Consider the following 15,543-nt stretch of genomic DNA (forward strand, 5'->3'; position numbering starts at 1 on the left):
TCTGGAAGAGTTGTGGCTTTGAAATAAAATTGAGGAGGGGCAGGGAAGAGAAACAAACACTAATCCCTTCTCCCTCTTTTCTCCCGCACATAGAACAATCTCGAGACAGAGTAACACAGATACACCATTAAAGGTTCCAAATATATAAATCTCTTTACTAACAATAATCTCTCAAAAAAATCCATATGTACAAATGAAGTAAACAGACCAACAAGTCGAGGAATGCCTTAAGCGCTTTTGTTTGTGCTCCTCTGCTCATCCACTCTGCCTACAATGTCTTTAGTGGGTAATATCAACTTCCACCTTTCAAGAGGAGTCGTCCACAATGCTGAGATGTTCCATTGTTCTTCTAGGAATTCTGCTATCCTCTTTTTCCCCAGCTGTCTTGATTTCTGTACCTTGACCACTGCCCCAGTGGAGGGCAGGCTTGACCACAACAAACACAACTCCATTGCATAGGAATTGATGAGTATGTGCATGGGAGCAAAGCACAGTGACGGATGATTCCTACCGATCATCCACTCTGGCGACTGCATGCTTTTGGAGTTTGGAGTAGATGTCAGCAGCCCAAATCAGAACCACCCCCATTCTCAGGTCAAGCCCCCCACTCCCCACTTCACCAAGAAAGCTTCTGTCGATGCCCGTGGCTCTTTCTGGAGAAGAACCTTCAAGCACTGTTGGTCATCCAACCAGTTCTGCAAGCCCCTGCCGAAGTTCAGGACCCAATTTTGTTTGTGCCAAGATTTCCTTCATATGGACAAGGGCTCTTAAGTGGGCACACCGACTACCTGACGTTTCCTGCGGCCATAGCCCATGGGATCAGTTGCTCCCTTGTTGTTTTTTCCAGACTCGTCTTTCTGGTTGTTGCCCCCATAACGATAGAGGAGATTGGCAAGGTTCTGGATTTGACAAGTACCAAGGTGGCATCCGCGCATGGGAGGTGAAGCCAATAAGTGGCGGGGGAAACGATGTCCAGTAATGGAGCTGTAGGTGGAAAATAGACTTTGAGGAACTCTAGAGTCTCAGGGAGCACTTAGACCACAAGCTAGTGTTGAACTGGGGTAGTCACTGGTTTTAAAACTCTGAATGCATGACTCAACAAATTCAGTTCTGGGGAGGCTATAAGCAAATAAGAAAATTGGGAACCTAACTAATGTTTCAATTGTCACCTACACCTGGGGCTGCTGCGGGCAGCATCCACATTATCTAAATCCAGGCTCGCAGGAGAGTAACCACAAATGTAGGAACTACTAGCATTACCAAGAAGTGTACATACTTGGAAATATGCAATGGAGCTTAGTCAATGACAGCATTTACAGGACTACAGCTTACATAAGGATGGTGGCCTTAAACAAAGAAAAGGGTTGGATCCTATCAGCTTTTCTGCTCACACAGAAGGGAGAAAGAGTGGTTTCAGCCAATTCCCCTCCTCACTGAAGCCCCCATTGTCCTCATGTGTTCCACAATCTCCAGCATTCCTTGAAAGGGGTCAAAATTGGCACCTTCTCCCTCTTGCACCCATGGAAAAGCTAGTAGGATCTAGCCCAAAGTCTGTTTCATTTAAGTCAGGCCTAGGTCCAAAACAAGGAAAATATTTAGGAAGATGTCACTAACAATTTTGTTAAGAAGGCTGCTGACAAATTACTTCATGCCAGGAAAAGGTTTGCCAGCAAACGTTCTCCCTGTCAGGTATTGATTAAAAGCACAACAGCCTTGGAGAGTTGGGGGGAGGGAATGGCTAGAAATGGCTAGAAATAAGTGTTGCCTGATTATTCAACTGGGCAGCCTGGTATTTTACAATATCTTGCTCTAAAGCAAAGAGAGATTTACATTCCAAGAATGGTTTATGAATCAAGCATAAGCTTGATTTCAGTATGTTTTATATCCTAGATCTGTATCAAAGAAGCTCTATGGGGGTTAGTCATAAAATCAGAAATGAGTCTGGACTATTGGATTCCCTGGGAAGGACTGAGTTCTCCAGGACTGGACAGTTGTCTAGAGCCATTCAAAATCTAGCAGGGTACAGAAAAGGAGAAAGTGTTCTCCGAAAGAGGAGTGAGATCTAGTGATGTAAAAGGCCAAAACTACACATGATGCTGGGAATAGGTGATCAGATCCCCAGACATGTAATTTAACTAAACACAAAAAGTTGTAAAGAGGGTCACAGTTTTGGGGAAGGAGCGTTTATTTTTCCATATGCTTTGCCACTAGCCCAATCATAAATATCCCCAGCCACTTTAATCCATAGCAAGAACAAAAGACAGGTATTTTGTATTACGCCTGTTGGTACAGTGCTTAAAACAGTGGAGAGGACAGATTTTTACAGGAAAAATCATGCAGGGGCAGCCCCCCTCACACACACTCCAGTTGTGAACCACATCACCCCCTTCTCACAGCTGGCTTTTACATCTGAATCTGATCACAGATCATGTGTGGTTTGGCCTTTAGAATGTTTGGGCTTGTCTGAGGGAAAGACACCTGTTTCTCACATACCCACTCCTCCTTCACATACCACGCCACAATGCCACTTACTTCCTAACCAGGTTGAGTTGATTACTTGCTCCCTCTGATGGTGCCCACCGAGAGGATCTTTCCCCTGCCTCCAATCCAGGCTCCTGAGGGGATTTGGCATCTACTCCTCCATGGATCTTCTGGAGGTGTTCCAAGAAGGAGACAACAGGAGGAGGCTGCCTCCTAGAAGAGAGAATTGGGGTGGGGGGGGCTCAATTAGAACAGTGAGAAAGCTGTATAATTAGGGCATTGGTGGGAGGATCCCTTGCTTCCCATTTTTCCACCTGACCCTCCTCCTCCTCTATCATATCCCATTCCAAATCTCCTTTACCTGTCTGGCTTCCACCAGGCCTTCCAAGGCTGACAGAAGGATGTTGTCAGCAAACAGAACAGCACAAAGATGCATTTGGAATCCATAATCCTGAGCTGGAGACAAAGAGGCACAGATTAATCAGAGATTGATCACATCACAGTTTTCAATGAATCTGAATGACAAGACTGTCTCTGAACATGGGCCAGTTGTCTTTCCCTCCATTGTGAATAACCAAAACACTCCACTCCACATCAAAAGGACTGGTGTGTTGGTATCTCTTTATAATAAATTAATTTAGGTGTAACTACCCACACTACTACACAGCTTTTAGGGAGCTTGTAGTTTTGCCTCTCATTCAGCACGTAGGCATTTGTCGACTTGTGTGCTTGGGATATTGCCATGATTCAGCAACAGAACATCTATTTCACATGCAGAAGGTCCCCAGTTCAATCCTTGATAGCTCAGATTTATTTATTTTTTAAAAATCAGCTAGCAGGTGATGGAAAAGACCTCTGCAAGAGATCCTGGAAACAATGCCGGATTAAACCCTAGGGATGCCCCTAGGCAGTCAAAATTATCTCAGAGTTGGAATGCCCACCCCACTGCCTGCAGGCACCTTCTGGGCCCCCACTGCAGCCTGCAGACACCTTATCAAAAGCCGCTTTGACAAAGCTGTGGGGGAGAGGCAGAGAGAGGCAAACTTGGCAACAATGCCAGCAGCAGCCACACCAGGCAAGTTGGGCAAAGAGCGGCTCAGTTGCTGGCTGCGTGTTCAGGCTGGGAGGGCTGCAAGCAGGGGAGAAACCGGGGGTGGGGGGGAGCCGGCTCAGGGCCCCTAAAGGCATGGGGGCCCATAGGCCAGAGCCTACTTGGCCTAATTGTTAATCCAGCCCTGCCTGGAAACCTTTTTTCCAGCCAGAATAGACCAAAGGTCTGAGTTCATATAAGCCAATTTTATGGGTATGCATTCACCCCTTCTCTCTTGCCTTATTATTTTTATAACCACCCTATCTATACGCTCAAGGTAATACCAGCGTTTACCCTAGAAAATATGAGTGGCACTGAAAAGCCTTTCAGACCAAACCCATAATCTCACTCAGATTCCAATATGCCCCACTGCAGTTCCCAGAAATCTTGGAGCAACAGACCTACCTGATATTCACAGCAGTTCTGTTCAAATTCAGTTCTCTTCAGTAAATGCCTCTGTCCAGCAGTAGCTGAGTGTTTGTGTCAAGACAGGCTGTGGAGTGTGGTTTATATTCTTGCTACTCAGGAGGAGGAGTCACTGAGGGAAGCCTTCACAATCAGACAGGATGGGGGGGGGGGCTCCCGCCTTGCTCAGTAGGATGCCTGTGTCCTTTCCCCCACCTCCACCCCACTCCTAGCTGCCTTTCAAGTTTTCTGCCATGCTCACGGGGTCATGCTGACTCATAAGGAACCCAGGCATCCGGTCTGACACCACTTGGGTCTCTTCCCTCCCTTTCTTTAATGCACCTGCCTCCCTATGGAGTTCTCTGACACGCAGGCACACAGACGTATACACATATACACACACGTAAACCCTACTCTCCCTCCATGCAGACTTATCTCTCACTTTGACATTCAAGTGTTCCTATTCTCTCTAATCCATTCTTCTCTACAGATGCATAAAAATTCCATTCCAAAAGATGCTTGAGGATGCATCTAGAGTTACTGGTCATTCAGAGAGGAAAAGGTTCTCTTTTTTATTTTTTAAATCTTTTTGTTTACATGCATATGGCTAGCAAAATAAAAGGGGAAGCTGGGATGGTTGCAGTATTTTGTGGAATGTTGTAGGTGGATAAATAGCTTTTATAATGGGCTCTGCGCTTCAATGGGCAAAAAAGGGTGGATTCCACCCCCAGAAACACTGAAAGTCAGCATGGTGTAGTGGTAAGACTGCTCCACTAGGATCTGGGAGACCCAGGTGCGAATCTTCACTCTGCCATGAAAGCTTGCTGGGTGTGGGTGACCTTGAGCCTGTTGCACACTCTCAGCCTAAGCTACCTGGTAAGGTTATTAAGAGGACAAAGTAGAAGAGAGGAAAATGATGTAAGCTATCTTGGGTCTCAATAAATGAAGTAAATAAATTTAATATAAATGCATAGTAAGAGCCATATAGTTCTCCTTGCTGTGGTGTCTGAGGGTCAAACTACATGAAATGGGGGTGATTTATGTGTATTTATTCACATGTAAAGTGGGTGTAAGGCCCCGTGACACAGAGTGGTAAAGCTGCAGTACTGCAGTTCAAGCTCTCTGCTCACAACCTGAGTTCGATCCCGGCGGAAGCTGGGTTCAAGTAGCCAGCTCAAGGTTGACTCAGCCTTCCATCCTTCCGAGGTCAGTAAAATGACTACCTAGCTTGCTGGTGGGGAAAGTGCAAATGACTGGGGAAGGCAATGGCAAACCATCGCATAAAAAGTCTGCCATAAAAACGCTGTGATGCGACGTCACCCCAGAGTTAGAAACGACTGATGCTTGCACAGGGGATTACCTTTACTAAAGTGGATGTGGGGGTATCCCCCCCCAAAAAAAAAAACAGCAGAAGGGAAGCAACACTCTCTCCTTACATTACTTAACTCCACTTTTTTATATCTTTATTTCAGACCAGTTCACATTTGGTATTGGAACCAGACATCGAGGTGAAAAAATGTCTTAAACAACAGAACATAGCCAGTAAGATGGGGCATCAGAGCAGAGATCAGCCCCCCTTACCTACATGCTCCATTTTGTCTGAAAATAATAGACTCTCACCTGCTACTTTCCACAGAAACAGGTGAATACACATGGATTGCTCCCTCATATCTAACTGAGTTCCAGTTCATAGTTCTTCACCCTGTTCAAAATCACTCTAATGTAACAGTAAGCTGACTACCCCCCGTGTGGATGATGAAAAGATCGCTCCCAGAAGGGCCCCTATCTCCTTGAGAGACTCTCCAATTATGCAGGAAAAATATGCCTAAAAGGGAGCTAAGGCACCCAAAGGGATGGAATGTTGAGAGCATCTAAGTGATAGTGAAGGGGCAAAGTCAGGAAGGAGAAATTAGCCTTCTGAAGACCATAATTGCCTATGGGGGGATTTCGATGGATGGGATTTCCAAATTGGTTTTTTCCTGTGATTCCTTGTGGCTGGCCCCAGTTACATGGTAATGCACTGAAAACAATAAAATCCATCTGGGGACTTCCAAGTATACAAATTAAAAATTACTTTGTAAATAAATTGAAAGAAAAATAAATACATCTTAAAAAAAAATCTCTGCCTGATGCAGACTGAAGATGTGCCAGAAAGTTAAGGGGGCGGGAGATCAGTCTACTCAGACCTCCCACAATCCTTGAAACAGGAATTTGGGGAACTTCCAGTTGTTTCTCTGTTCAGCAATTCCTTGCAAGCCCCCACCCTGTTTTGAGAAATACACTAATACCCCGAATGTCTTCCACAGAAGCATACTCACTGTCCCTAGTACTGGATTAAACCCTGTGGAGGCCCCTAGGCAGTTGAAATCTTGGGGGGCCCCTTGCAAATTAGAGCCTGAGTGCCCACCCTACTGCTCATGCTCCCTGTTGCAGCCTGCAGGCACCTTCTTAAAAGCCTCTTTTACTAAGCTGAGGGTGAGAGGCAGAGAGAGGCAAACTTGGTGACAATGCTAGCAGCAGCCTCACCAGGCAAGTCAGGCAAAGAGCAGCTCAGTTGCTGGCCGCTTGTGCAGGCTGAGAGGGCTGCAAACGGGGGGCGGGGGGGGAGGAATGGGGAGGAAAGCCAGCCTGGGGTTCATAGGCCAATGCCTACTTGGCCTAATTGTTAATCTGGCTCTGGGTGCTCCCCACAACTAAATGTGTTTAAACCGCAGATCAAGCTAGCCAAGCTGAAGCCTCTTTACCGAAGACTGATGGGATTCTTCTGGAAGAATCCTGACAGAATTTGAAAGCCAGGATATGTAGGTACACCCTCCCCTTCCCCCTTTCCAGTCTGGCTTATTCTTAGCTGTGGCGACGTGCTGAAAATGTGGACTCTATGGTCAGCTGTTCATGTTTCAAGGGCTGACTCACACCTTTGGTTGATGGGAGGTTTAGCAAGGGATGTGCCTGAAAACACAAAGCTCACAGCTGGGAGTAGCAGAAGGAGGGACCACAGGGCTGTAGTAACAGGGTGGGGGTGGGGGAAGGGAGAGAATCAGGAAAATGGGATAGCATTAATCAGGATGTGGGAACCATGTAAGGAAACACTCAAGGTCAAACTGGACGAGATGGAGATCACGGATTACAATCCATTTCTAAAAGCTCTTTAAAAGTTCAGTTACAGCTACCACTAAGTTCAGCTACCAATTTTTAAAAAAGGAGTGACAGAATATCTGGAAGCAAAACTGGAATGTGTACCCAAATCCAGATATTTAGGGACAGGGTACTCAGTAGGGAAGGGAAATGTAGTCTGCATATGCACAGACAAACATTATAAAATATTATTTCATAGGTGTATTTGTGGCATTTATATCCCACCTTTCTTCCATCACAGAAATTAAGGCAGCATGCAGAAGCATCCCTGGAGATCTCCCACAGACTTCAGCAAGGATCATATAGTTCCTAAACAGGAACTATTGTAGGTCCTTTCTCCAGCACCAAGAGTAGATTCTGAGATCTGATGAGACTTGGTCATGATTGAAAGATGATGTTAGGCAGACAGTGTGAGCAACTGTCCTGCACAATAGATCCTTCTTCCACAGAAGAAAGGCCACAGAAAAATTAGCCAGAGTTCTGAACTTATGGAATTGTCAGATACTGAATCAGACCATTGGCCTACCTGAGAATACCAGCTTCCAGGGGGGACCTGGAGATCCCCTGGAATTACACTTCAGATTACAGAGATCAGTTCCCTTGGAGAAAAAAGATGTTTTGGAGTAGGGCCTTTTTTTTTTTAGCAGGAACACCCAGAAATGCAGTTCGGGCTGGCTTGGTGTCAGGGGGTGCTGCATAATATGCAAATGAGTTCCTGCTGGGTGTTTTCCCCCAAAGCCATGTAAAACCATGATTTCAGGAGGTGTGGCCTAATATGCAAATGAGTTCCTGCTGAGCTTTTTCTACAAAAAAATAGCACTGCTTTGGAGGATGAACTCTGGCACTGTACTTCACTGAGGTCTTTGTCCTCTTCAGGCTCCCCCCCCCCAAAAAAAAATCTCCAGGAGTTTTTCAGCCTGGATCTAGGAACCCTCCTACCCTTCCATCCCCTTCCAGTAGCTGGCAATCCTAGGCCTATCAGGTTCAGTAGTGTCTGTCTACTCAGACTGGCAGAAGCTCTCCAGGGTCTTAGGCTGGATTCTTTTGCATCACCTCTGACCTCTTCTTTTTAATTGGAAGTGCCGGAGATCGAACCAGGGACCTGCTTCATGCAAAGACTGAGCAACCACCCTCCCTTCATATTACTGATTCTCTTTCGGTGTATCACAGTGCAACTGCATGCAGTTACTTCAGAGTAAACCTACTGCAATCTCCTGGTAAGCCCAATACAGTACTTGTTATATTAGATTAACTCTGCATAGGATTGCACTGCCAGAATCCATGTGACTTCTACACAGAACCCACTCCACTATTATTTAGCTGTACACCTAAGATTTCCTTAAGTCAACATCTACAAATATAATGCATGAATGAGACAAAACCATGTTTTGAAACGTGAGTTCTACAAGTACACTCATCAATGAGGCAGAAACAACGGCAATCCCCTGCCATGTGTGCACTCTGTGGCAAATTTGGGCTCAATGCCATGTAATGTGTGGAAAGGCCCTAAAAGATCCCTGGTGGGTTTGTAGGTGAAGAATTAGATCTCTCTAGATTCCTTTGGTGGGACAAAATGGTCCATTACCTCCGTGAAAGGGAGGGGAGCTTGTTTTTTGTCCTGCCTTGGCTGTTTACGATTCTCCTCAGCAGCTGGAAAGAGCCGGAAAAAATATGACGCTGATGTGGCAGTGACAATGGGGGGCCTGAAGAGGGTGTCAAGAAGGAAACAGCTGGTCTCCAGTTGGTGGGGGTGAAAGACCAAACGGGAAGAGGCTGGTAATGGGGAAGGTCTAAGAAATCCCTTCAGACAGAGTCAGTGGAATAGCTCTTTATTCCAAGGAAGAGTAGTTAAGGGGAAGAAATGTCATGAGGGAAATAAAGGCTAAATGGATTAACCAAGGAGGCAAGGAAAGGAGATGGGAATTGGGGAAGCTGATCCAAGTGTTTACAAATAGCGTCATCATTACCAGAGAGGTCACAAGTCCCAACTACCCTGGTACTTCATACATATATTCAGTTTAGTCATGTTTGGCTAAATCCACCCCCAACCAGGAAACCCAAAACTGGCCATAAGATGACGAATGAAAACAACTCAAAAATTAGTCATAAACAAGATAGTAAACCCACAGGAAACACTTTGTGCCTACGTGGGGAAGAGGGGACTGCTTTCTTTGCCCTAGTAGTAAGCAATGGGGCTCAAGACTTGGAGGGGGGGGACTGGGAGGTCTCCCTTCTATTTGGAAAATTCTGCTTTCACACGAATCAAGCAACAGCTGGACAGCCATGTCCTTCCAGAATGGGAAAAGCTGTAGCAGTAAAACACATCAACCAGCCATGCTCAGGCCAAACTTGATGCAATCTTGAAGAAAACCACAAATAGGATTTGTCACGAGTTTTATTTCCCAAAGCTAGAAGCAGGAGTCTCAGTCTGATTTGGGCTGACATGAGGGTTTTTATTGTAGCAGGAACTTCTTTGCATATTAGGCCACACACCCCTGATGTAGCCAGTCCTCTTGGAGCCCTGTACTAACAGTCCTGTAAGCTCTTGGAGGATTGGCTACATCAGGGGTGTGTGGTCCAATATGCAAAGGAGTTCCTGCTACAAAAAAAGCCCTGGCTGTGGTACTGATGGAAGGAACATTTAACCCTTCTCTTTGCGCCATGTTGCTAGTGCAACATGGCTGGGCAAATACCTGAGTTAGGAACTGATATTTGCCCTGTGCTACACTACATAAAAGTACCACTAAACCTGTGGGGAAAAATAGTTCCATTGCAGGGGGATGATTGAAAGTGAAATGGGAAGGAATAGGTTGGGGTGGTTATATCTTGTGCTCTAGAGCTGCAGTTCTGATCTAGATTCCCCTGGTGTCTTTAAACAAACAGTGGAAAATCTGAAGCGTCCTAGGTCATGTCTACTTTGATCCTCTGGGAAGAAACCCAGGCACATTTCTGACTATAAGAAAGGGCTTTCCATTGCTCTTTCTAAGCTGTAGCTCATTCCTGCCAAGAGCAGATGAAAGGCAAACTGCTAGAGAATGCACCAGTTCATGTACCTGATTTGCGACATTTGGCCCAGTATGCCAACTAAGTTGCCTTGATTTGCTGAACTGCAGTATGGTAACCTTGGTGGTGCTGCAAAATGCTGATAAGTCATAGCTGACTTCTGGCAAACCTGTAGTGTTCTCAAGGCAACAAACATTCAAAGGTAGTCTGCCATTGCCTGCCTCTGTCTGGCAACCCTGGATTGCCTTGGTGGGCTCCCCTCCAAATACTAGCCAGGGCTGACCCTGCTTACCTTCCAAGATCTGATGGGATTGGGTCAGTCTGGGCCATCCAGGGCAGGGCAGGGGAACCTTAGCATTAGCTAAATGGCAGCCTTGGCATAGGATTACGTTCCAAAGCACAGAATATATATATAAAAAGTCAAGTACAGAAAAGGGAAATCTTTGGTCCAAGATGAACGGCGCAGTGTACTGGGGAAGCTGCTCAGGGCTGGGAGGAATGGGGGTATAGAATGGATTGAGAAGCAATTGCATGGTATAGGTTTTACCCTAGAGACCGTCTTCCCCTGTGCATCAGAATCCCTGGCCCTGCTCACGTGCTCCCACAACACGTTGCACTTCAGTCCCCAGAAAGGAAGCTGCGGTTCCCTTGCTGCATCCTCCATTTAGAAACCACCTGCGTGTTTTGCCAGCAATAGTATTGTGGTGGCTATTTCCAGAGCTTGGGACCTTGTCTATATTTGTGTTGACTCTGAGCATCCCTTGAACTTTAAAAAATGCATGTTTGGATGGACAAAGGAGCGGAAACGGATGAGGAAGCTAAAAGAACACGTCAAGGGAGGGCCAATTGTATTCAGGGCAGATTCTCGTAATGGGAGGGGGGAAGATTTCTCCAGTGAGGCATTCCAGCAATGCAATGTGTGGGGTTGGGGGACAGAGGCCCCTTGCAGGGCTTGAACAAATGTATCACCTGTTTTCATTTATGTGCCTGTGTATGTGCACACGCGCCCTCTCGCATTCTCAGCTCTTAGAATGGACAATAGCTTAAAAACACAAAGATAAGCTTTTCTTCTCTGAGTTCCTGACTTTAAAAAATCAACAATTTCAGTCTCAGAACTAGGCTTGTGTATTTTAACCCCCCACCCCCAAAAAGAACTCATTTATGGCAATGAATAATGGCTTTGTCCTTTTACCTGGGAGATTTAGCAATCCTGGAGCTTTGGCAGAAGAGCGTCCCAGGTATGGAATTTAGAGTTGCCAGGTCCAATTCAAGAAACATCTGGAGACTTTGGGGGAGAAGCCAGGAGACTTTGGGGGTGGAGCCAGGAGCAGGGTTATGGCAAGCACAATTGAACTCCAAAGGGAGTTCTGGCCATCACATTTAAAGGGACCACACTTTTAAAATGCCTTCCCTCCACTAGAAATAATGAAGGATAGGGGAACCTTATTTTTGGGGCTCATAGAACTGGACTCCATGGTCCAAACTTTTTGAAACTTGGAGGGTATTTTGGGGAGAGGCACTGAATACAATGCTGCAAATTTGGTGCCTCTGTTTAAAAAAAACAGCCCCCCTCTGAGCCACAAATACCGACGGATCAATTCTCCATTATACCCTATGCCTATGGGAATGGGTCTCCATAGGGTATTATGGAGTGCCCAGCAGACATTCCCCCCCACCCGTTTTCTGATGATCCTGAAGAGGGGCGAGGGCCTCCAAACCAGGGGATCCCCTGCCCACACCTGGGATTGACAACCCTGATGGAACTGGTATCTTCACTGAAGGGTGATTTCAGCCACCATGAATTTGAGACACTTGTCCAGTTTTGACATTGGTACTAGCCTTGAAGTAAAAAAGCCAATTCACTCATCACGAAGTCTTTGTGTCCCCACATGACCTGTAGACTGTCATGTTCTAAGAATTCTGTGCTCAGAACTTGGCATACCTGAAATGGATTCCCATCAGAACTGTAGCATGTGAAACAGAGGATTTAAGCCCCCCCATCCTGGTGCCATTTGCCTGACCTGAAACACACTGGGAGCCCATATTTATGTTGCTGGGAAACTTATATATAGTTTATCAGAACATTTTCCCCAGCAGGGCAAACAGCAGTTCCCTGAAACTATTGCAGATTGAGAAATTCGTAGAGAGAAAGTTTAAAGTCTGTCTCTCCATTCACCACAGTGCCATCCAAATAGATCCCACACATCAAGGAATTAGAGTCTGAGCACCAAACACCTCCCAGCACATTGAGTCAACAGGGATGTGGCGGACACATATGACACATGAAGACTTTGGAACGTGTTCACAGCTGGTTTCCACCAGAGCACTATCTTTAACAGTTCTATACCACTTCTGAGTGCTTTATGTACATCACCTTCATGTCAATCTTACAACAGTCCTTTAAGACCAACAAACTTTAATTCTGGGTATAAGCTTTCATGTGGACACATGGTATCTGATGAAGGTGCCACTGGACTCAGACTTTGTTCTGTTGCTTCAGACCAACACAGCTACCCATCTGAATCTTACAATAGTCATGTAAAGTGAGTCATTACTGTTATATCCAAGAGTTGCCAATCTCCAGGTGGGGCCTAGAGTTCTCCAGGAACTACAGCTGACCTTCAGGTTAAATAGCAGTTCCCCTGGAGGAAAAAAATGGCAACTTTGGAGGGCAGCCTCTATGGTGTACCATAGAGTCGAGGTGAAATCCCTTCCCAAACTCCCCATCCGCAGGCACTGCCCTCCAATCACCAGGAATTTCCCAGGTCAGTGTTGGCAACTCCAGTCTTGCATGTTAGAAGCTGAAGCCTAGAAAGAGAGGGGTTGCTTAAGGCAACTTGGTGAATTCATGGCAAAAGTGAGATTCCAACCAGAGACTTCCTGCTCCCTCAACGCTCAACATCAGCTCTTAGTGCTGTGCTTCCTGTATCCTTTTGGTATTCTGGTTGACTGCACGTTCTTTTGGCGCTTCCCAGAACAATGAGGAAGCAAGTCACAACAACATCACATATCTGCTGCATCCAGTGGATAAATATTTATTCTTGGTGCAGAACTCAAAATCTTTTGAGTCATAGGAAGCTCACAGACATACATGTCTTGCGCAAAATATTCTCCATTCTGGTCAGTCTGAGATGGAAGCATTTCCCTCCTGAAGGAAGTTCTAATATAAGAACAAAAATGTCAAGATACCCTGAGTACTGAGAAGGGTCGACCTGTTGTATTTTGGATGTTGACCACAAAGGCCAAAGAGGTTGCCCTGCTTTATTTAATAACCATAATTTAGGGGAGGGGCATTGATTTTGTTAGATTTGGTGCCAAAAGCTACGTAGCACTCAGTTATCTGATCTATTTGTTATTGTTAGCTAAAATGGAATCTCCTTGTCTAGAAGCCACAGACTCCAGCTTGCTGCAGCAGTTAAAGTTTTGGATTAGCATCTAAGAGATACATGTTTGAATCCCTGCTGTGTCATGCAAGCTCGCAGGGTGAGCTTCAGCCAGTAACTCTCTTACACAGTACAACCTATGTACAGGGTTGTTCTGAGGATCAAATGGAGGAGGGGAGACGAATACTATATGACCAATGGATTTCTGTGGCAATTAGAACATGGCCCCAGTATAATTTCAGCTACACATCTGTATGCAGCACTAAAAGTTCTACCTCCTTTGGTTCCAATTGTGTGTGACCTGCAGATAGAGGAATTTCCTGTGGTCTGGATAAGAGACAAAGCAGAATGTGTAAAACTAAAGGATGCTTGCAGTCCCACAGAAGGCAGAGAGCCATTTCTGCAAAAACAGAGGGCTGCCAGCTCAGGTTTGGGAAATACCTGGAGATTCTGGAGGTGGAGCCTGACCAGGGCAGGAACTGGGGAGGGAAAGGGCTCCAGTGGGGTATAATGCCACAGAGTCCACATTCTAAAGTAGCCATTTTCTCCAGGCAAACTGATCACTGTCACCTGAAGGTCAGTTCCCAGGAGATCTCCAGCCATCACCTGGAGGTTGGCAGCTCTATGAGGTACCCAGTAGAAGCCAACATTAGAACTGGAAATATAAACTTATATACACACACACATAAACACACACTGTGTGGAAGAACAGACGAGGCAGTTGATGAGGTTAAGGGCACTTGAATCAGGAACCATTGAGCTCTGAAGAAAAACTATGGTTTGCATGTTTCCACAGATAAATTCTATCTTGTGTTCCCTCTAAGCTGAGTTAGTGTGAGCTAGCTCACAGGTTTTTAGCCTCCGGCTCACACGTTTTTTTGTCTCAGCTCAGGAAGGATGGCCCCAGAGCAAACGAATTTATGCAGTAGCCAAATAGTTCGCTCACAACTTTAATGGCAGTAGCTCACAAAGTAGAATTTTTGCTCACAAGACTCCACAACTTAGAGGGACCAATATGACCCACTTTGCTTTCAGCTGGTTCTAGATTACCAGAGTGGTATGGTTGCTTCTGATGCTCCTCCAGTAATATTCGAAATATGGAGGCTACGTGGGAGGGATTTGTGAAGTGTCAACTGCCAATCTGAAATCCCTTTATCCTGCTCTCCTAGTGATTTTAATGAGCTGTACTTGATAGTATGTGCGTTAAAGAATACAGCCTTCATAGTTGAAGGCCTTGGATACAAAGGAAAGTCTAGCCTTGATGGTAGCATGATAAGGTGGCTCCTCTAAGGAGAGGGGTCATTTCAAGGAATAAACACAACTCTTTGGTACTTGCCGATTTTTGACAGAAGAGGAAGGCCATCCTGTATCCTTCCCACTCATCTCTGCTTACTTGGCTTGGGAAGTCCCTTCGGAACAGAAATTAACTCAGAAATAAATGTTCTTGATTCCCAGAAAAAGATGGTAAGGAAGTGATATTTAAATACATTTTACGAGTGCCCCTCTCTCACACAATCCTGAATCCTGGTTCATTATGGCATCAGAAAGTATCTTCAAGCACACCTTCCCCTCACCTCATCAGCAATTTCAGCCTCGCTAGAATATTGGAATTTCCCATACACTTATCTCCAATTCACCAATTTCCCAAGGCACTTCCAGTGGAACTCTGCAATGTTTATATTCTGATTTCAGATGGGGATGAGGGAGATTTGTTAGGGTCCTGTTTTTGGATACATTCAAAATACACTACCAGCATTTATTCATGATGGATTTATAATAAATTCTAACTAAAACAATATTATCAAACACACACTGAGAGCCTAGTTTCCCCCTTTTTCCTCCAATCAAAGGACTTGGTCTTTTGGCAGACATGCAGAACCAACTGAAATACAACATACATTTCTTCAAGGGAATAGATATTTGAGCCAGTGTAGTGTAGTGCTTAAGAGCCTTGGGCCGTAATCTGAAGAACAGGGCTTGATTCTGCCCTCCTCCACTCCACATGAGGCCTTCTGGGTGACCTTGGGCCAGTCACAGTTCTCTCAG

The 15,543-nt window shown here is 45.5% G+C and overlaps 1 protein-coding gene across 1 annotated transcript in view; it reads left to right on the forward strand.

The window, feature by feature from the left end:
- The first annotated feature begins 5,202 nt into the window (after positions 1–5,202).
- The window catches only part of RCN3 (reticulocalbin 3), a 115,866-nt gene continuing 105,525 nt past the window's right edge, over positions 5,203–15,543 (forward strand). The window contains exon 1 of the mRNA XM_060255575.1: positions 5,203–5,219. The gene's annotated coding sequence lies outside the window, so the exon portion shown is untranslated. The remainder of the gene's footprint in view (positions 5,220–15,543) is intronic.

This window comes from Heteronotia binoei, chromosome 15 (assembly GCF_032191835.1).
Source record: "Heteronotia binoei isolate CCM8104 ecotype False Entrance Well chromosome 15, APGP_CSIRO_Hbin_v1, whole genome shotgun sequence".
Lineage (NCBI taxonomy): Eukaryota > Metazoa > Chordata > Lepidosauria > Squamata > Gekkonidae > Heteronotia > Heteronotia binoei.